This window comes from Rhinatrema bivittatum, chromosome 2 (genome assembly GCF_901001135.1).
Source record: "Rhinatrema bivittatum chromosome 2, aRhiBiv1.1, whole genome shotgun sequence".
Taxonomy (NCBI): domain Eukaryota; kingdom Metazoa; phylum Chordata; class Amphibia; order Gymnophiona; family Rhinatrematidae; genus Rhinatrema; species Rhinatrema bivittatum.
Window position 1 is genome coordinate 151,750,756 of NC_042616.1, and position 22,510 is coordinate 151,773,265.

The following is a 22,510-nucleotide window of genomic DNA, read 5'->3' on the forward strand; positions in this document are numbered from 1 at the left end:
CCAGACCAATAGTGTTCGAAAGGGATGAAGCAAAGGAAGTGGAATGCATTCTGAGAATGCCCAGACATGGTCAGAGTTTGTCCATATTGCTTGAGGCTTCAGAAAATTATCCTCTACCCGGAGGCTTACTAGTACAACCTCAACTCATCCGAACTGGCAGTAAGTCGCACACAAAGGCTAGGGTGCTATTGAAGAATATATCGGATTGTAGCATCAGTTTGCCTCCTAGAAGGACATTGGGTGTAGGTGAGCCAGTCGATATAGTGAGGACCATGAACGTTACAGGCTCGACCTATAAGGATGGTGCTAAACTAGAATCTATTGGAGAGGGTAACATGGAGTCTGAGAAGGTGTCGCTAGACTTCGGAGATTCTCCAATATCTGAAGAGTTTAAACAGCATATAGAAAAGAGAATTAATCAAGAGGCAAAAGGAGCATTTTCCTGTCATGACCTTGATATTGGATGTATTCCAGGAATAATGCATAAAATCACCCTGTTGGATCCAACTCCATTTAAAGAGCGCACACGTCATGTATCCCCAGCTGACTTTGAGGATCTCAGGCAGCACCTGAAGGAGCTATTAGCCACAGGAGTGATTGAGGAGTCTGATAGCCCTTATGCTTCACCTGTGGTATTGGTTAGAAAGAAGAATGGTACCTTGAGGATGGTTGTTGATTATCGTAAATTGAACAACATAACCAGAAAAGACTCCTATCCGTTGCCTCGAATTGAGGAGACATTCACTCTCCTATCAGGTAGCAAGTGGTTCTCAGTACTAGATCTCAAGAGTGGGTACTATCAGATTGAGGTAGAAGAAATGGATAGGCCTAAAACTGCATTCACCACGCCCTTTGGAAACTGGCAGTTTAAGAGAATGGCTCAAGGACTGACAAATGCTCCAGCAAGTTTTCAAAGAATGATAGAGAAAGTAATGACTGATATTAATCTACATGAAGTTGTGGCCTTCTTGGATGATCTTATAATATTCTCGGACACACTGGAAGAGCATGAGGACCGATTGATGAGGGTGTTACAACGACTGTTGAAATGTGGATTGAAGCTCTCTCCATCTAAATGTAAATTCTTTCAGAAGTCAGTGAAATATTTGGTTCATCATATTTCAGAAAAGGGGGTGCTCCCCGATGAAGAGAAAATTTCAGCCATTACTAAGTGGCCACAACCTAAAAACATTAGAGAGCTGCGATCTTTTCTAGGATTTGCGGGCTATTACCGAAGATTCGTGAATCAATACTCACGCTTGGTGAAGCCGCTCAGTAATCTGTTGGTGGGACTAACAAACAGTCGAAAGGATAGGAAAGAAGCCCGGATTCAAAGTCAGCAGCTATTGGGTACGCGGTGGACCTCAGAATGTCAGAAAGCATTCGAAATTATAAAGGAAAAACTCACGGTTGCCCCTGTGTTGGCTTTCGCAAATTGGAAGCTACCTTATGTATTACACACTGATGCCAGCACTACAGGGCTAGGCGCTGCACTTTACCAAATTCAAGAAGGAAAACTGCGAGTGATTTCATATGCCAGTCGTGGGCTCACTAAAAGTGAATGGAATTACCCTATCCACAAATTGGAATTTTTAGCCCTTAAATGGGCAGTTTGTGAAAAATTTCATGATTATCTATATGGTGCAGAGTTTAAAGTAGTGACAGATAATAACCCTCTGACGTACGTCCTGACGACTGCTAAACTGGATGCCACAGGTCATCGATGGTTAGCATCCCTCTCCCTGTACAACTTTGACATCGGATACAAATCTGGTAAAGCCAATATAGATGCTGACGGGTTGTCTAGGAGACCACATGATCCTGAAGAAGATGATGAAGAATTTTTGAAATATGAGGAGAGGGTTGCCAAGATGCTATCTCGTGTGAAGACAGATCTAGAAGGAATGGACACTCTATCTAAGGTAATATGTAAGGCGGCATTCCAGAAGCATGATGTCTCTATTTTGACACATATTTCAGAAGATTCGGGAGACTACGACACTCCCATTACACCTCATTCTACTTCCAAATTTGAGTGCAGCCCTGGTGCCTTGGTGGAAATCTTACCTGCAGGAGGAGATGCTGTTCCAGATGATTTTGATGACCCGGACCTGTGGCCTGGACAACCCACCCTACCTGGGTTTACCTTGGGTGACTGGAGAGTGTTCCAGAGGGAAGATCCATGTTTATCCCGAGTCATAATGATGCTGGAGAGAGGTGAGAAATTTGAAGATCGAGACAGGAATCGGGAGCATCCAGAATTGCGATTATTCTTCAGAGAATGGCAAAAACTATGTCTTCAAGAGGGAGTACTTTTCAGAAAAGTGATGAGGAGTGGAGGACCACACCAACAACTTGTGATTCCAAGAAAATATCGTCAGAGAGCTCTGGAGGGGGTACATGATGAAACTGGCCATCTGGGTTGTGAACAGACCTTGGACTTAGCACGTGCACGTTTTTATTGGCCGAGAATGGCACATGGGGTAGAGCAATGGGTGAAGACATGCGAAAGATGTGTGCGGAGAAAAGCTAGAGCAGAAAAAGCAGCCCCCTTGGTAAATATAAAAGCTTACGCCCCCATGGAGCTAGTTTGCATTGACTTCCTTACCTTAGAGCCTGACGACAAGGATACACGAAATGTTTTGGTAGTCACGGATCACTTTACTAAGTATGCTCAGGCATATCCCACTAGAGATCAGACTGCAAGAACTGTTGCTGTTACCCTGTGGGAGAATTTCATCTGCCACTATGGATTTCCAAAACGAATCCATAGTGACCAAGGAGCCAATTTTGAATCTGAACTCATTTCAGAGCTATGTAGAATAGCAGGCACTAAATCCAGAACCACTCCATATCACCCTCGAGGAAATCCAGTAGAACGCTTCAATAGAACCTTAATAGAAATGTTGGGTACATTAGAGGATAAGCGTAAGGAACATTGGAGAAAATATGTTCGGCCACTAGTACATGCCTATAATTGTACTCGGAATGACAGTACTGGAATTTCTCCGTTTTTTCTCATGTTTGGAAGAGAACCTCGACTTCCAATAGACTTATGCTTCGGCATCAGTCCAGTGGGTCATAACGCTAAAACTCATCACCAATATGTACGAGAGTTACGTCAGAGGTTGAAGTATGCATACGAGCTGGCTACTCAGGAAGCTGAGAAACATCAACTAGCCAACAAACGCAGATGGGATGCGAAAGTAATGCCATCCTCAGTGGAAGAGGGTGATAGAGTATTGGTCAAGAATGTGAAGTTGAGGGGCAAGCACAAATTGGCTGATCGGTGGGAGTCTTCAGTGTATATTGTGGTAAAACAAATTGAAGGTATACCAGTCTATGTGGTGAAGCCAGAAACAGGGGATGGACCCGAAAGGACGTTACACAGGGATCTACTGCGCCCCTGTGGATTTATTTCTGGAAGAGAAGAGGCTGATATTCACTGTGAACCATTCAATAGTACCAAGCAATTGATGAAAAAGCAGAAGGAGGATGCTGAGGATAGTATGGATGGCTCTATCATGGAGAGCGGAAGTTCAGATCCAGCTGAACTGGAAGAGAGTCCAATTACTGGTGAAATTCAGTCAAATGGAACATTAAATCCTAATGCGGAGGAGTTTCATCCAGAGTCATGGGAAGAGGATCCTGTGGAAGTTAGTATACCAGTAAATCATAACAATTCATGCGATTTGAACAGCTCAGTCAATGAAGAACAGCGTGCATCCTCCTCGGGGAAGAGGAAAACTCTTGATGAATCAATGACCAAAATAGGACTTCTACCGTTACCTCAAAGATCGCAGAGACCAAGGAGACTGCCTAGTAGATTCGATGACTTTGAAGTGCAATTGCCCAAGGGGTTGCACAGCCACAACATATTGAGACAGTCATATTCAAGGAATCCATTGGAGACGTGTATATCCATGCAGCAACTAAGTAGTATGATGCAAGAGATATTGAGCAAACAAACAGAGTTAATATATAAGCTGTGGACATAAATACCTGCCGGGGACGTCAGGTTTTAGGAGGGGACCATGTAACATACCTCTAGGAACTAGGGCAGAGAAATGTTGAATCATCATTGTGACATGAAAAGACTGACAATAGAGTGCTGTCTCTTTAAGAGCTGAGGGGGGGGAAAGGAGATTCAAAATTTGATTGTATTGAGCGTGTGCGAACAGATCACTGCTCAGCTTGAACAGAGTTCCTGCCCTGCTCTGAACTAATAAATATTATCTGTGCTGATTAAGGTGAGCAGCCCTCTATAATTGTATTCATGTGTAATGTATTTATGTTAGTTAACATTGTTTTGAGATGTATTGAAGTTGTTTTTTACTTTACCTAAAGAGATGTATAAAAATTTGATTGTATTGAGCGTGTGCGAACAGATCACTGCTCAGCTTGAACAGAGTTCCTGCCCTGCTCTGAACTAATAAATATTATCTGTGCTGATTAAGGTTCTCTTTTCTGGAACCCTGCTGTGGACGACTTGGGAGTAGTTGAACTGTGCCCTGTCAGGATTTGAAGCTCTTCTTTTGGATAGAGGCTGCTGTATTGTGGATTTGGCAGTTGAAGCAGCAGTACTGACGCCCTCTTCAGCTCTAAATTCAAATGGACACACAGTAGGATACAATCTGGGACTTTGCTTGTTCAGAGACTGCTTAAGGTCGGGTGCTATATCACATGCTGATTCTGGTTGAAATACTTAACATGAGTTTATGACAAAGTTGAGTTTTCTCTTGTACTATATACATGTGTTTATATGATAAATGCAGATGCTTAGGAAGTGAACAGATTTATTTCAGTCATTCATTCCAGTAAAGATAAAACTGTTACTCACTAAAGAGCGTGTGGATTCATTTCTGATACTGGGTTGGGAATCAAAGTGCAGGTTTCAGACACAAGGAGTCATAAAGAAAATTGAACTTTAAGGGTTACAATTGCACTGGATAACTGGCCCCTGCAAGTTGTAGAGAACGTGGTCTTCTTTAAGTGTCTGCTGCATGAGTTTACAAAGTCCCCTCCAGGACTATATTTAGTAGGAAGGCTATCCCCACTCTGTACAACTAGTATCATAGTTGCATATAGATGCAGCTGGCTAAGGCAGAGGAGAGTAGCATGTATATCATCAGCGTTATCTGGAAAAGCATGAACACTGCACTCGCTTAACTTTCCCTGACAGCACACTGGTGGGACTTGACCGAGGCAAACATAGGCAGCACCTTTATCAGGAACAGAGCATCAGGGTGTGGGTGGACTTTGCTTCACACCTAGTTGCATGAGGTATGCCAGCTATCCATCAACATTCTATCAGCCATAAGAAATATGCTGGGTTTGGCAGCTAGACTGGAGAGGCAGGAGTCTTCAGGTAGGTGTCTTTGTGACAGATCTGATAAATGCAATAGAAAATTTTTTTCTAAAGCCTGTTGCTGCATTATGTTATCTGTAAACCGAAGTGATGTTCCCAACGTTTCTCGGTATATAAAATATGTTTAAATAAATAAAATTGGGGCTTTCAAGGTATCCTTTGCTTTGCACACTTGCTGCACCTGGCAGTGAGAGATGCCCAGGAGCTGGGGCCCAAGGACTATGGGAATCTATTCCTGTAGGGCCTGATAAAAATGTGCAAGACAATAGAAGAGCATTTCCTTTAAAGAGTGAAAAGAGAGAAGCTTCTTCATGAGAAGCAGGAAGTATTTGGGATGCTTTACAAGCATCTGATTCAAGATATTGGCACCAGCTAGAATTCCACCTATCTGATGCTGCAGAGGTTAATGGAGCAGCAGGCACTCCTTCATGATCTGTCTCTGGAAACAGAGATAGGTGTGTGTCCCCCCCCCCCCCCCAGGCCATCATGATTAGGTAGTTAAGAGGCAATTGATTGAAATCCTGAAGCTGTTCAGGGATGCAATGGAGAGTATGAGTTCCAGAAATGCTATCCTGTGTGGGGTTATCCCTATAGTAAATATTCTGGAGGAAATGTTAGAGGGCTTCTTTGAGCAAGAGGGAATGGAAGCAGAGGTATTGCAGTCTGTGGATTCCTTACAGCAGCAGATGCAAAAGAAACTGAAATTTCTGACAGAAAACTATATATATATACACACACACTTGCCACACTTTGTGATTCCTGGGTAAAAGGAAGCCTCACCCTCCAGTCCCAGCATCACACTTTCAGGAAGGAGATGCTGGTAGCTAGGGTGTGTGAACAGGAGTGCCAGAGGCAGAGGCACAATGGGGAAGAAGCACTGGAGAGAGTGGCCACCACAAAGAGTAGTGCAAACACAAGCAGCACCCTGTCAGCAGACCTGGATTTGTCAATAGGCACACTGGGCCTGTTCCTAGTTTGGAAAAAATCTGGGTAGGCAGCAGGCTGGCTGAGTGATTTATTACTTTCTCACCTTCCCCGTCTGTCCCTCGTCCTCCTCCTTTCCTCTCCCCATTCCTGGTCCTCTCACTCTAGCCTTCTCCTCTCCCCATCCCTGAGATCTCCTTCCTGTACTGATACTTGAGATTTATTTTCCTCTCACAATATAAGGAAATAAATACATAATAAATTTTATAGACACATGCAGAGGTTTATAATGTAAAGTAAAAGATGGATATGTTTGTCAATGTGCTTCTGAATTTTCAAATTTTTGTCACAGAATCTACCCCTGAACTGCCACAGAAAACTATGGAGTTGTGCCTTAGACCTACTTCCTGTTATCCAACCTTACTGGGGAGGGAGGAGAGGCACAACAGTACCATCAGTGCCTAGGGATGACAAAATCTTAAAGCAGTCACTGCCTGTTAGCTACCATGCCCTCCCCTAACTCAATGCACCAGAGCCACATTACTCACAAAGAACCGTCTCTTCTGACACAGGCTATAGCTAAAGCAGCTGCCAAGAGAGACCCTAGGCCCACTCCAGCAAAGGAAACCCCATCGAAAACATGGATACAGATGCTCCAGCAGATTGGGCACAGAAGTCTGAGGTTTGGCCAGATTTAGCCAAGGTGGCTCACCGCTATCTTTCCTACCCACCGACCAGTGTGCACGGTGAGCATGTCTTCTCAATGGCTCACCACTCAAGGCTGGTGCCAGAGTTGATGGAAAAGCTGGTCTTTTTGAAAATCAATCTGCTTTTGCTTGGGTTTCCAGAATATCCATGCAAGTGGGAAGATGACTGAAAGCAGCTTGAAGGTCTTTCTGCTGCTATCCCTAGCTGCCATGGCCCTGATATACCACCTTAGGGGTCTTGCTGCCACATGACTACCTGCCATGCTTCAGATATAGGGGTCTTGCTGTTACTGATCTGCCTACCTGCCATGCTCCAGATACACCACCTTAAGGGTCTTGCTACTATGGGGAAAGACTCAGATACAAGTCAGGAAATATTTCTTCATGGAAAGGGTTGTGGATGCATAGAATGCCCTCCTAGAAGAGGTGGTGAAGATAAGAATGTAATGGAATTCAAAAGGGCATGGGACACAGAGGATCCCTGCTGGTTAGACAATGGAAAAGAACAAATAAGGTAACCTTACTATTACACCTAAAGTTTACATTCTGCTTGGGGATAGTCTGCATGGAGTGGCACTTGCTGCTACCCTTAACAGAAAACTTGGGGTTATCCTGCATAGAGCGGCAGTTACAACTTCTACCCTTAACCAGTGGCTTTGGATTAAACTGCAAAGAACAGCAGTTGTTAGGGATGTGAATCGTTTTAGGACGATTAAAATTATCGTCCGATAATTTTAATATCGTCTTAAACCGTTATGGAACACAATACAATAGAGATTCTAACGATTTATCGTTATAAATCGTTAGAATCGTGAGCCGGCACACTAAAACCCCCTAAAACCCACCCCCGACCCTTTAAATTAAATCCCCCACCCTCCCGAACCCCCCCAAATGAGTTAAATAACCTGCGGGTCCAGCGGCGGTCCGGAACGGCAGTGGTCTGGAACGGGCTCCTGCTCCTGAATCTTGTTGTCTTCAGCCGGCGCCATTTTCCAAAATGGCGCCGAAAAATGGCGGCGGCCATAGACGAACACGATTGGACGGCAGGAGGTCCTTCCGGACCCCCGCTGGACTTTTGGCAAGTCTCGTGGGGGTCAGGAGGCCCCCCACAAGCTGGCCAAAAGTTCCTGGAGGTCCAGCGGGGGTCAGGGAGCGATTTCCCGCCGCGAATCGTTTTCGTATGGAAAATGGCGCCGGCAGGAGATCGACTGCAGGAGGTCGTTCAGCGAGGCGCCGGAACCCTCGCTGAACGACCTCCTGCAGTCGATCTCCTGCCGGCGCCATTTTCCGTACGGAAAATGGCGCCGGCCATACGCGTATGGCCGGCGCCATTTTCCGTACGAAAACGATTCGCGGCGGGAAATCGCTCCCTGACCCCTGCTGGACCTCCAGGAACTTTTGGCCAGCTTGTGGGGGGGCCTCCTGACCCCCACGAGACTTGCCAAAAGTCCAGCGGGGGTCCGGAAGGACCTCCTGCCGTCCAATCGTGTTCGTCTATGGCCGCCGCCATTTTTCGGCGCCATTTTGGAAAATGGCGCCGGCTGAAGACAACAAGATTCAGGAGCAGGAGCCCGTTCCGGACCGCTGCCGTTCCGGACCGCCGCTGGACCCGCAGGTTATTTAACTCATTTGGGGGGGGTTCGGGAGGGTGGGGGATTTAATTTAAAGGGTCGGGGGTGGGTTTTAGGGGGTTTTAATGTGCCGGTTTTGCGATTTTTAGATTTTTAGATTTTTCACGATTTTTCACGATTTTTCACGATATTTTACCCCCCCAAACGGCAACAATACGATTCCCTCCCCCTCCCAGCCGAAATCGATCGTTAAGACGATCGAGGACACGATTCACATCCCTAGCAGTTGTTACTAACCTTAAAATATAAAATATATTTTTTTAACTTGCTGGGCAGACTAAACATTCAGTTACTTGTAAAGCATTTGTTACGCTATATTCTCGTTTCAGTGTAAACTGATATGATGTTCCCAATGAATGTCGGTATATAAAAATATTAAAATAAATAAATAAATAGATCATTTTAGTCTCTTTCTGCTGTCATTCAGTATGTTACTAGGTTTCCACTCTGACTATCTGCCATGCCCTCGTATATAGCACCTTTGGGGTATTATTGCTATCACTCTGCCTGCATGCCATGCCTTCTTATACCACCTTAGGGGTCTTGCTGCTATTGTACTGCCTACCTGCCATGCCCCTTATACCACTTTAGGGGTCTCACTGCTACCGCTCTGCCTGTCTGCCTGCCATGCCTCTAGTGTCAAACTACCATCCTATTTCATCATTACCATACCTTAGTAAAATCATTGAAAGCATAGTCCTTCAGCAACTCACAAACCTTCTTGACTCTCACAATATCCTGGACCAATACCAATTCAGTTTTCGCAAACACCATAACACTGAAACACTCCTACTCTCCAGTTTTGATACACTTAGATATGGTTTTGACCGTGGAATACCACAAAGGAAGTGGAATAGGTACAAGCATACCAGCCAATAAGGAAAAGAAAGAGTGTGTTGCTGTTCCCCAGAGGAGCATTGCAATGCCTTCTGATTACTCTTTGAATCTCCATGATTACTGTCTATACTTCTTGGATCAATAAATGAATTGTCAGACCATAAACTTTCTCGCAGCACACTCTTTTTTTTGACCATGGAATATCATTTGCTGTTGTTCTACTTGATATCTCAGCAACTTTTGATATTTATTTATTTAGTCAGGGAGGAGGAATAGCCTAGTGGTTAGAGCAGTGGACTATGAACCAGGAGACCAGGGTTCAAGTCCTGTTGTTGCTCCTTGTGACCTTGGGCAAGTCACTTTACCCTCCATTGCCTCAGGTACACACTTAGGGGTGGATTTTCAGAGCCCTGCTCGCGTAAATCCGCCCAAAACCGGGCGGATTTACGCGAGCAGGGCCCTGCGCGCCGGGAAGCCTATTTTACATAGGCCTCCCGGCGCGCGCAGAGCCCCGGGACTCGCGTAAGTCCCGGGGTTCTCCGAGGGGGGCGTGTCGGGGGCGTGTCGGGGGGCGGGCCCGGTCGTCATGGCGTTTCGGGGGCGTGTCGGCAGCGTTTTGGGGGCGGGTATGGGGGCGTGGCTATGGCCAGGGGCGGTCTGGGGGCGTGGCCGCGCCCTCCGTACCCGCCCCCAGGTCGCGGCCCGGCGCGCAGGAGGCCCGCTCGCACGCGGGGATTTACGCCTCCCTCTGGGAGGCGTAAATCCCCCGACAAAGGTAAGGGGGGGTTTTAGACAGGGCCGGGTGGGTGGGTTAGGTAGGGGAAGGGAGGGGAAGGTGAGGGGAGGGCAAAGGAAAGTTCCCTATGAGGCCGCTCCGATTTCGGAGCAGCCTTGGAGGGAACGGGGGTAGGCTGCGCGCCGAGCCGCGCAGCCTACCCCCGTCCATAGCCTTGCGCGCGCCGATCCAGGTTTTTAGCAGATACGCGTGGCTCCGCGCGTATCTACTAAAATCCAGCGTACTTTTGTTTGCGCCTGGAGCGCAAACAAAAGTAGGCTATTCGCGCGCCTTTTAAAATCCGCCCCTTAGATTGTAAGCCCTCTGGGGATAGAAAAATACCTACAGTACCTGAATGTAAACCGGTGTGATATCTCAATTGAGATCGAATGTCGGTATATAAAAATAATAAATAAATAAATAGACACAAGGGTTTACAAAGTGACATTCATAGTTGTAACTCAACAAACAATGATTGGTTACAGAGGTTGTTTTCATAGACAGGCATTTATATATATCAAGTGAAATTATCTAGTACGTATTAATAATAGATCTAGCACTTAAGGCAAAGAATAAGGAAAATTAAAATGAAATGATAGTTTTCACATCTTAGTCAGAGGGTTGGTTGGAGAATCTTACATTCACTCGCTTGATTTATTCTTCATAATTCAATTATTATCTTTTGTCCTTGTATTTGTGGCTCAGTATATTCTGATGTTTTTAAGTTAGTTTATATGCATTTTTGAATAGCCATGTTTTTATCTCACATTTAAATCTCTTTCTATTTGGTAGAATACATAACGTCTCAGGCAGAGAATTCCAGAGCTTTGGACCCACTATGGAAAACACATGAACGTCAGATATGTGCTCCATATGGTGGGAATCATCAATAGTCCTTTATTTTGAGATCTTAGTGTTCTCTGTAGATCGTATGATTGTAGTGTCACTCCTATCAAGCGGTGTTATTGGAATGAATGATGTTGAATATTATCATTAATACTTTATAGTGGATTCTGGCTTGTACTGGTAACCAATGCAGTGACATAAGAGAGGGTGTATTATGATCATATTTCCTAGATCCTAATAAGAGTCTTGTAGTGGTTTTAAGTGACATGCTTGGAGACCTAGTAGTAAGGAATTACAGTAGTCTAGGTTTGAGAAGATTAAAGTTTGCAATACAGTACGGAAGTCCTCAAAAGTTAATAATGGTTTCAACTGATGTAGTATATGCAACTTGGCATAACCTTCTTGATTAATTTCCTGATGTGCATTTTCATTATAAGGCTCTCATCTAGCTGTATACCTAAATCCCATACTTGATTTGAGGGATTAATTTGAAAATTACTTGGGTTAAGGGCAGGTGGTTTAACTATTGATGAATTTCTACTCAGTCAAATGATTTCAGTCTTTTTAGGGGTTAACGTTAGTTTAAGTTGCGACAGTTCTTGTTGTATTGCTTTCATATAGATAGAGAGCATTGAATCTGTATTTTCAAATGATCTGGAGAGTAGGATGTAAAACTGTATATTGTCAGTAAACAAGAAGAAAGTTATTCCTAGATTCGTCTGTAATTTACAAAGTGGGAGCATGTAAATATTGAACAGTGCTGCTGAGAGGGCTGAGCCTTGAGGGACCCTGTATCACACTGGAATGTATCAGATATATGATTGCCCAGTTTGACTTGGAATGTTTTGTTAGATAGAAATGAAGAGAACCATCTGAGAATCCTTTTGTCAATCCCAATGTTCCTCATCTGATGGCATAACAAGTTATGGTCCACAGTGTCAAACGCAGCCATTAAATCAATTAGCACAAGACAATAAGATTCATCTGCATCAAACCCTCATAAAACCAAGTCCATTAATGAGAGGAGTAATGTCTCAGTTGAGTAAATTTTCCTAAATCTAAATTGATTTGGGAAGAGAATATTTTGATCTTCCAGGTGATTTACAAGCTGGGATAACACTGCTTTCTCAAGAACTTTTGCAATAAAAGACACATTGAATATTGGACGATAGTTGTCCCAGTCATCAGTTCTAACAATTATTTTTTAGGATCAGCTTTATCACAGCTTGTTTTAACCCATTTAGAACAGTTCCTTCTGAGAGAGACAGTTTAATTAATGTTATGATTATCTGAGTGATTACCCCATGTACTTATTTCAAGGAACTGGCTGGAATTAGGTCACATGGGTGAATGGCAGGTTTAATTTTAGTAATGATTTGACTAGTTTCTGTTCTGGATCTGTAGGAGGGAGCACTAGGGGGTGCTCCTGATCTGGGAAGAAGTGTGCCCTTGGACTTCGGCGAACCAGGAGAGGAGCTCTAGGAAGCGCCGAGGCAGGTGAGACAGGTCCTCCGCTGGGTGGAGACCAGTAGCCCAAGCCCCCGCCGACCTGCACGGCCTCCATGAGGCCAACCATGCAAGATTGGTCTCTGAGTAGTCCTCCAACCACTCCAAGCCCTTTCGGACCTGCCGTAGGGAATGGCAAAGGTGGCAGGCCGGACAGGAGACAAGGGCAGATGAAGACTCTGGAGCGTGGAGACTCAGATGAGGAACTTGGAATGTGGAGACTCAGATGCAGGCGAGCAAGGTCCCTCAGGCGCCCTGCTGGGCTGATCGCGGACCACACTGTCCCCTATGTGCCCTTCACAGCCGGTCGGCTGGTCGCAGACCACGAGGGGAGCGGGCAAGCTCTAGACATCAGACACAGGACTTGGAACAAAGCAACCCCTTGGATCCTCCAAGGTCAGAACAGGTAACAGAATTAAAACTCGGAACTTGGAACCCAGAACCTGGGACTTAAAAACAAGGAACCTCCGAAGGCATGGGCTACTCAGGACCTGGAACATCAGGACTTAGACTCAGGATACAGACGGACATCGGGAAGAACGAAGACTCAGGAACAACTGGAAACATGATGAACATCACGAAGACACATCAGGATCTCAAGGAAGACGGACATCAGAACAAGACGTAGACTTCAGCAGAGACCAGGAATACCAGCAACAAGGGATACCAGGAAGAACAAGGAAGCCAAGCAAGAGCAAAAGCAGAGAGTCCTAAAGAGGATTAGCCCCTTGCCAAGGCAAAGGAGAACTGACAACTGAGCCCTTTTGTAGTGCTGAAGAGGCGAGTCCCATGGTGATGTCACAGGTGGGCCACTCCTTCACTGGTCCTTTAAATCAGGAAGAGAGGCGCAGCCCCGCACCTAAGGAGGGAGCATGAAGGAGAGAAAGACCTTGGAGAGTGGCCCTGTTGCCGCTGAACATGCAGGAGCAGGAGACGGAGCAGGCTCCGACGTGAAGCGGCAGCGTCTAGGCCACGAAGACGAGGCTGAGGGCGGCTCCAGCCGCAGAGAAGGCCATGGATGAGAGCCCCTCCCCACGGAGGGGGACAGGTAATGTTGGCGGTATCTGGGCCGCATGGGAAAGCACTCAGGCGGCACGCTGCCGCAGCACAGCCTCCAAGCCATGTGGGAAGGTTGTCCGCGGCCTCCTGCTGCATGGGAAAACCCCAGCATGGCTCATGCTGCGCAGGCACAATGGCAGCCTCAGGGCCGCGGGAGAACGTCGGCGGTGGCAGTAGCCATGCCGGCATCTGCCACTCTGGGAGGTCCGGGGACGGCAGAGGCCTCCGGTCCTCAAGGTAAGCCCCAGCTCACAGCTGGCCCACGAGCAGGAGTGCAACAGTTTCCAGTTTCGTTACTCTGTCGAACATGGACCACTTAACCATACAACATGTTTTCCACTTAACCATGCCATTCAAATCTTCAGGTACTTTTGTTGGAGAACAGATAGTAAATTGTGTTTTCAAATTATTGATTTTAACTAAGAGTGCAATGGCATATTCATTGCAAGTGGCTTTTGTGAAGTTATAGTTTCTCGAGATGAAAGATGTTGGGTCTTTAATTAAATGTTTAAGAATCTCAAAGAGCAGTTTAGAATTAAATATAACTCTATGAATCTGTTTAGCATTGCAATCTTTTTTTGCTTTATTGGTTAGGGTACGGTATTTTGTAAGGAAAGATTTATATTTTCCTAGGGATTCAGCAGATGGGTATTTCCACCATTGTTTCTCTAATTTTCTAAGCTTTTGTTTAGTGCTTCTTTTTTTTATTAATATTTATTTATGAATTTTACAAAAATTAACACAAGAATTCTTGTACCAGAAAATATTGAGAGATGTGCCATATAATAAATGTTAAATAACATCATATAGACATCATATTAACATGTGAAAGAAACAAAAAAAAGGTGCCTTATGCTATGATAGAGTGACAAAGAGGCAAGGCTAAGAATTTATATTAAAAGCTTCCCTGAACAAATAAGTTTTCAGATATTTTTTAAGAGGTCCATATTCAAAAGCCATTTAGATAGCTAACTCAAAGTTTAGCCATCTAAATGGCAAATGTGGCAAATTCAGCCACTTATCTGTCTAAATTTTAGCTGGATAAATATTCATCCAATATAATTTAACCAAATAAAAAAGGAATGTTTTGGATGCGTTCGGGGGATGGGTTGAGTTATCTGGTTAACCTTAGCTGAATATCAGGTATATCTGGCTAGGTTAGCTTGATAACTAGCTTCTTCTTACCTGGATATCTTCAGAGATAGCTAGGTAAATAGCGCACCTTAAAAAAAAAAAGTTGCGTGCTTCCCAGCCCGATGTCCCCCCACCTCATGTCTCTACCCCCCTCTGCCGTCCCAAAAATGTGGCCAAAACATTTTTTTAAAAAAATGCTTTTACTTTTCCAAAACAAGATTACCACTGACCTGGGCCTCCCCCTCCCTCCCTACTAAAAAAAATCCTAAAAATTGCTTCTTCTGCCTCCCCCCCCCAGGTACCTGTCGCCCCCACCACAGGCTGACACCCTCCCACCCACCCGTTACCTGCAAAAATGGCCCTCTTGTCCACCATGCTGGGATCGCTGTGCTCTGCGATCCTGGCCACTTCCAATGTTACTTAGGACATCTCTGAAGATATCCGGGTAAGTAGCTGCTTATCCAGCCACACAAGTCCGGAGAACTTTAGGTCCAACTGGCCATATTCAAGTAATTGGCAGTTAGAGTTCGGCTAACTTTAACTAGATAACTTGTTCACTAAATGGCCTACTGAATATCGGCCTCTAAATTTATTTTATAACACAGTTCTTTATGAAGCATGATAGAGAGCTAATTCTACCCTACCAGTTTCGCAAGAGAGAAAAGCTGGTTTCTAGGATCTGCAAGCTTAATCATCTAATGAGTTGGAACAGGGAGTGAATGCTGAGGTTATCAAATTTTCAAATGACACAACATTATTCAAATTAGTTAAGTCACAAATCAGTTGTGAGGAATTGCAAGAGGACATTGGGAAACAGAAGGATTGGGCATCTAAATAACAGACATGAACAAGTGCAAAATGTTGCATATAGGGAAGAATAATCCAAGCTGTAATTGCACCATTTTTGGTTCCACATTTGGCATCCCCACCTAGGACAAGGATGACAGAGTCACAGTGGACAATACTTTGAAATCTTCGGCTCAGTGTACAGTGGCAGTCAAAGAAAATAGAAAGTTAAGCATATGTAAAGGAATGGGAGATAAAATGGAAAATACCATAATGCTTCTGTACAAATCCATGCTGCACCACACTTTGACTATTGTAAGCAGTTCTGCTTACTCCATCTCAAAAAATATATAGATGAACTAAAAAAAGGTACAGAGAAGGTGACCGAAAGGATGAAGGGAATTGAACAGCTTTCCTATGAGGAACGGCTAAACAATTTAGGGCTTTTTGGTCTGGAGAAGATACTTCTGAGAGGAGATTTGATAGAGGTCTATAAATATCATGCGTGGTGTGGAATGGGTAGATAGGGACCGTTATGAAATATTTACCCTTGCCAGTAGCTTTAAGAATAGAGGACACTCTATGATGCTAATAGGTAGCACACTTGAAACACATTGGAGAAGTTATTTTTCCACTCAGCGCACAATTAAACTGTGGAATTTGTTGCCAGAGGATGGATGGAAGCAGTTAGTGTACCTGGGTTCAAAAAGGGTCCAGACAAATTCCAGAAACCACTATTAGCATGTAGACTTGGGAAATGAGTTATGAGCAAGAAAGATTGGTTCTGTTCTTTGGAATCCTACTAGGTTCTTGTGACCTGAACTGGTTGCTGTCAGATGCAGGATGATGGACCTTTGGTTGAACCCAGAACACATATTCTTATGCTGTTAAGTGAGATGTGCAAATAACACTACAGGAAATTCATCCAGTCCTTACTTAATCTGGCCTTTATTCTCCAATATTTTGTAACTAGTAAAGAATGTATTTATGATTTAAACACTAAAGTACAAGTGTCCTAATAAACTACAACGCAATGTAAACGGATATAAACTATTTTAGTAAAGTGTTGTGGGTCCTATGTAATAAAGGTTAGCAAGCACAGTAAGTACCTTTGATGCACACTACAAAATAGAATATCATGCATTAAAGGAGCAATTGTGGAAAATGGTCAGGCAGCTTGCAGGTCCAAAAGGACCGATCTTCAAGCTAATTTTCAAAGAGAAATTCCCAGTGGAGTTTCCCTTTGAAAATTCAGGACCAACAGGGATTGTGGATGTGGACTTTGCACTTGCTTTACAGTAGGCACAAAGAATGGAGGGAAATTAAAAAATTGAATCTGTTTTTACCCTGCCTTCACTCCCATTTCTTTTTCCCACAATGAAAAGGACGCATGCTTTTAGCCACTGAGGGGAAAGAAGTTTCCAACCTAGGAAATTTACCCAGATAAATTCCTTTGAAAATTGTCCTCGAGGGATCCAAGATGGCACCGATGTGCTAGCATCGAGAGCGTGGAGCTCTTACTTGGGATTATTTTCTTTGAGTTTTCTTGCTATAATGCCCCATTCAGCCAGGAAAATGCGAGCCAGGGAGAAAGCCATCCCTGGGACTCTCCCTGAGATGCCTAGGACAGGCCCGATGGATGCCCACGTTCTTCGAGGGGTTTGGACATCGGGAGCTGAGTCTCGAGAGCAGGGAACTGAGGTGGAGGAAGCGAGTTCCCTGCCGGACTCTGTCACCACCTTGTCCCCAATGGTGAGGGAGGCGCCGAGGAATCCTGCTTCGCTGCGAGACCCCGATGGAGACCCAGAAACTCCATTGGCTGAAGTTACAATGGAAGGTAGCCGGGCGGGGAACCTCTTTTTGGGAGAAGATAGCATGGGAGATCGGCCCTTGGGGCAGGACACTGCCATCGGCAGCCCAGACAGAGGTATAACAGGGCTGAACATACCTGGAAGTTCATCCACACTGCATCAGATAATTTCAAGTTTAAGTAACTCACCTTTTTCCCTGCAAAAACCAACCCAAATAACATTGGAGACGCTGTGGGAAGCAATGGAGGGGCTTGGGAACATAATCATTAAACAAACTGAGCCACTTGTAGTAAAAATGCAGGACCATGAGGCCCGCATTAAAATGCTGGAAAACACCGTTAAAGTTTTACACCAACAGGACTCTGAGAGGAAACCATTTCTGGATTCGATTAGTTAAACATGAGCTCATGGTAAAAGAGAATCTGGCTCTGTTAAGTAAAATAGAAAATATGGAGAATACTTTAAAAACAAGAATTTGTTGTTAGTGAATTTCCCTAAAATTCCACACATTATGCCAAGAGACATGTTTAATAAATATCTACAAGAAATATTGAAAATGAGACAAGACCAAGTTCCACCACTTCTTCGGGTATTTTATGTACCACTGAGAGAAAACAGGAGAGGAGAATCTTCTGGATGGACACAGCGAGATAACTTAGAACCCCTAGGAGCAATAGGAGGGGGAAAAGATATAGAAACTGGAGCAAATCTTACAGATTTTCTGGAGACATCAGAACAAGCTCAAGCTGTGCCTGCTACATTGATCGTGACATTTGCATTAGAGATGGATAAGGATAAGGAATGGGTGTTGAAGCTCTTCTTTAAACACCACCTTGATATTTTTATAGGAATGCAAGTTAGAGTTTATCCAGATGTCTCTAAAACTACTCAGAAAAGGAGAAGACAATTTCTATTGTTAAGACCTCAGGTGTTGCAGATAGGGGCATCATTCATACTTAAATTTCCTTGCAAATGTTATGTTAAATTTAAGGATAAATCTTTCCTGTTCTTTTTACCTTCTCAGTTAACGCAGTTCTTGAGTGATAAGATGGTAGTGCAAACGTGAATGAACCCTAGATACTCAGCTGTCGTTACCTAGATATGTCTGTGCATGTTCCACCTCACAAGTATAGTAATAGCCCCTGCCGATGCTATGTTTAGGTATTGTATTTTTGTTTTACAAAGTTAATAGTAATGGATAAATAGCTATACTTGGGAGTCTGTATAGTGGACTTAGAAATGTATTCTTTCTTGAAAAGTATGACATGAAGATTTGTTTTGTATGCATTTATATTGATATCAAGATGGATTTTCTTGATGTAATTATGGAAAATGTTAATAAAGAGAAAAAAAAAGAAAATTGTCCTCGAATGATCTATCGTGAATGTCAAACCTGATGCTGTTAGCAGGTACACATTAAAACTAGCAACAACCTGTATATAAATGAAGGTAACTCGTGCAAATAATTCTTCAGTGATGCAGGGAAAGAACATGACAAGCTATTCTCCTCCAGCTATTTATCCATGAGACAGACCAGCCTGCCTTTCACTGGATTTGCAGCAGTTTGGGACCAAGGGGAACTCAAGAGTGCAAATGAGAACCTGAGAAGTGAGCTTACAGAAATTCTGGGGAATGGAGTCCTTGGAGGTTCTGTTTAATCAGGAAGTGACATCAGAGGAACATAAGAACATAAGAACATAAGAAAATGCCATACTGGGTCAGACCAAGGGTCCATCAAGCCCAGCATCCTGTTTCCAACAGTGGTCAATCCAGGCCATAAGAACCTGGCAAGTACCCAAAAACTAAGTCTATTCCATGTAACCATTGCTAATGGCAGTGTCTATTCTCTAAGTGAACTTAATAGCAGGTAATGGACTTCTCCTCCAAGAACTTATCCAATCCTTTTTTAAACACAGCTATACTAACTGTACTAACCACATCCTCCGGCAACAAATTCCAGAGTCTAATTGTGCGTTGAGTAAAAAAGAACTTTCTCCGATTAGTTTTAAATGTGCCCCATGCTAACTTCATGGAGTGCCCCCTAGTCTTTCTACTATCTGAAAGAGTAAATAACCGATTCACATCTACCCGTTCTAGACCTCTCATGATTTTAAACACCTCTATCATATCCCCCCTCAGTCGTCTCTTCTCCAAGCTGAAAAGTCCTAACCTCTTTAGTCTTTCCTCATAGGAGAGTTGTTCCATTCCCCTTATCATTTTGGTAGCCCTTCTCTGTACCTTCTCCATTGCAATTATATCTTTTTTGAGATGCGGCGACCAGAATTGTACACAGTATTCAAGGTGCGGTCTCACCATGGAGCGATACAGAGGCATTATGACATTTTCCGTTTTATTCACCATTCCCTTTCTAATAATTCCCAACATTCTGTTTGCTTTTTTGACTGCCGCAGCACACTGTACCGACGATTTCAATGTGTTATCCACTATGACACCTAGATCTCTTTCTTGGGTTGTAGCACCTAATATGGAACCCAACATTGTGTAATTATAGCATGGGTTATTTTTCCCTATATGCATCACCTTGTACTTATCCACATTAAATTTCATCTGCCATTTGGATGCCCAATTTTCCAGTCTCACAAGGAAAGAAAAGCTATCTGGGAAATACAGTTCAGGGACAGTTCCAGCGCATTCTCCAGTCAGGGTTAACTGAATACCCATACCTGGAACTTTTGAATCCTACTCGCCCTAAGATTTCTCAAGATTAGCAGGGGGGGGGGAGGGGGGGAGCGGCCATTTTTCACCATCATTAATTATCATTCATATATTCATAATCATTGTTTTAATCACCAATTCATCACTATTATTCAATTCATGTTGGAAACGTGGACCTTTGAGCCGTCTTGAGATTAGGAAGATCCACTGAAGGGAGGCCTACAGTGGCACTCATTGCCGGAAGGCAGACCTGGACCAAGAGACCTGACAGGACTTTCACCTATACCAACCCTTGGGTGCCGGGGCTAGCAGGACTTAGGCAAAGGTCTCCTGGTGGAGGAAGTCCGGTGGGCAGTCCGAGTCGAGGCTGGCAGAAGACTGAAGAGGCAGAGTCAGTCCAGAAGTCTTGGCGGGTAGCGGAGGTGCAGAATGAGGAACCAGGTCAGAGGTTGAGGCAGGCAGAAGACAAGCAGAAGGTGAAGAACACACCAAGGGTCAGGACGGGCAGCAGACAGAAGAATCCAGGAACCAAGCTGAAGTCAAAACCAAAGAAGCAACCAGAGGCAGGAGCAGGAGTGGAACCATGGGAAAAGGAACAGAGCTGACAGGCAGGAACACGAGGAAGGAGGCAGAAACAAGCAGAAACACTGGAGTGGAGTCAGGAACAGCAACTAGCTACTCAGGAGAGTCAACCTGTTTCCAAGGTAAGGCAAGGAGATCTGAAGCAGCCTTAAATAGGCCTCAGGTGATGTCGTGGGATTTGGGGCCAGGCCGAGGTTTCCCGCCATGGCCCCTTTAAATCCCGGGCTGATGTGCGCGTGCGCGCCTAAGGGGTGGAGCCCCCCAAAGGAGTGGGCAGCATCTCCCTCATGGGGAGGATGCTGTGGCAAGGCCCCGATGCGGACTGAACCGGAGCGAAGGAGCCAGTGGGGAGCGCTGGCGTCTGCTGGTAGGAGAGGGGGGACCTGGCTGTGGCTGCCCACGGCCAGGTTTCCCAATAATTCACTATTCAATCAATATAATCAGGATCAATATTTAATATTAAACATCAATTCATCAGGCAGACCAATGAAACCCTTCCCAATCCACCCACCCTGAATTGCAAGTGTGCTCTTACTGTGGTGTATATATAGTCATTGTGTTTGCCTTTATTAGTTCTCTCTCTCTCTCTCTCCCTCCCTATCTCTCTCTCTCACATTGAAGCTGTTGACAGCGCAAGAGATGTGGAAATAGCGGCAGCCCAGAGATTTTACCATCCTCCCCAGAAACCCAGAAATTTGTCTAAACTTCTGGAATCTCTGAGCTAAATCCAGAGAGTTCCTCGGTATGTGAATACCTATAACCAACTAAGAGCAGCTGGCTGAGGCTAAAAGCCCAAATTGCGTCCAGAACTAGGAGAGAAAGAGGTAGAAGAAGGAAGTAGATGCAATTGGGGGATTAGAGCCTATTTAATGCACGTCCATCGCGGAGTGAATGAGATAGCGCTCATCACATGCAGTGCATGTGATTGAGCCTATTACTCATTCACTCCCAATGCAAAAAGATAAATGTGAGTCTCAGATGCACATTTATTGCTCAGATATTAACGCCTGCTTTTCTATACTTCTTTTTTAAAGTAAAAAAAATAAAATACAATAACTCGGCAGAGTGCCGAGTTATGAAGACCGATGCCGGCAAACTCGGCGTCGGTTTTCATAACCGTCCGTCTGCCAGTAATGAAAATGGCCGCCGATAAACTCGGCAGCAGTTTTTATTACTGGCAGACAGACGTGACCCCCTAATTTCCATATTGCATGGTGCCCCCCGTGCGGGCGCCATGCGTGCGCACATAATTGCATCGGCCCCACTGGATGGTAGAGCATGAGAAGGCTCTGAAGAGAGCTAAAAACTGCAAGAAATGCTGCACTGGTAGGATGATTGTTCATCTAGAAATACAGGAGCAGCATCTTGGAGTCTAGTTGCAAGGATTGTAATGCAAAGGGCCAAACTAGCCTGGAACTGGAAAGTTTGGAGGTTGTTTTATGAGGCTGGAGTCAGAGAAAGTTTGCAGCCAGGAGGCTAAGCCTTAGACTGGAATGTATGGCATAATGTTAACGGATGACTGTAAACAAAGTGGTGAATGGTACAGTGGTGTCTTGCCTCATCTCTGTAAGCATGTTGCAGAGAATTTTCCACAGAAAGTTCAGCACTGCAGCAGCTTTACCAGAAAAGACCCATGGTTAAATGAGGCAACCTTGCATCCACAAAGGTAAAATGTTTAACACCTGGTTCGATCGAGTGTTATATTTTGGCATGCATACTGCAGCTTGAAATCCACTATGCTATTGATCATTTCATTTCAAACACCCCCCTCCCCCATCCCCCCATGAAAAAAAACCACATGCTTGCTTCACATAGAAGGCAAAATCTCACACACCCATGATTCTCCTGAATCCCCAGCAGATATCAAA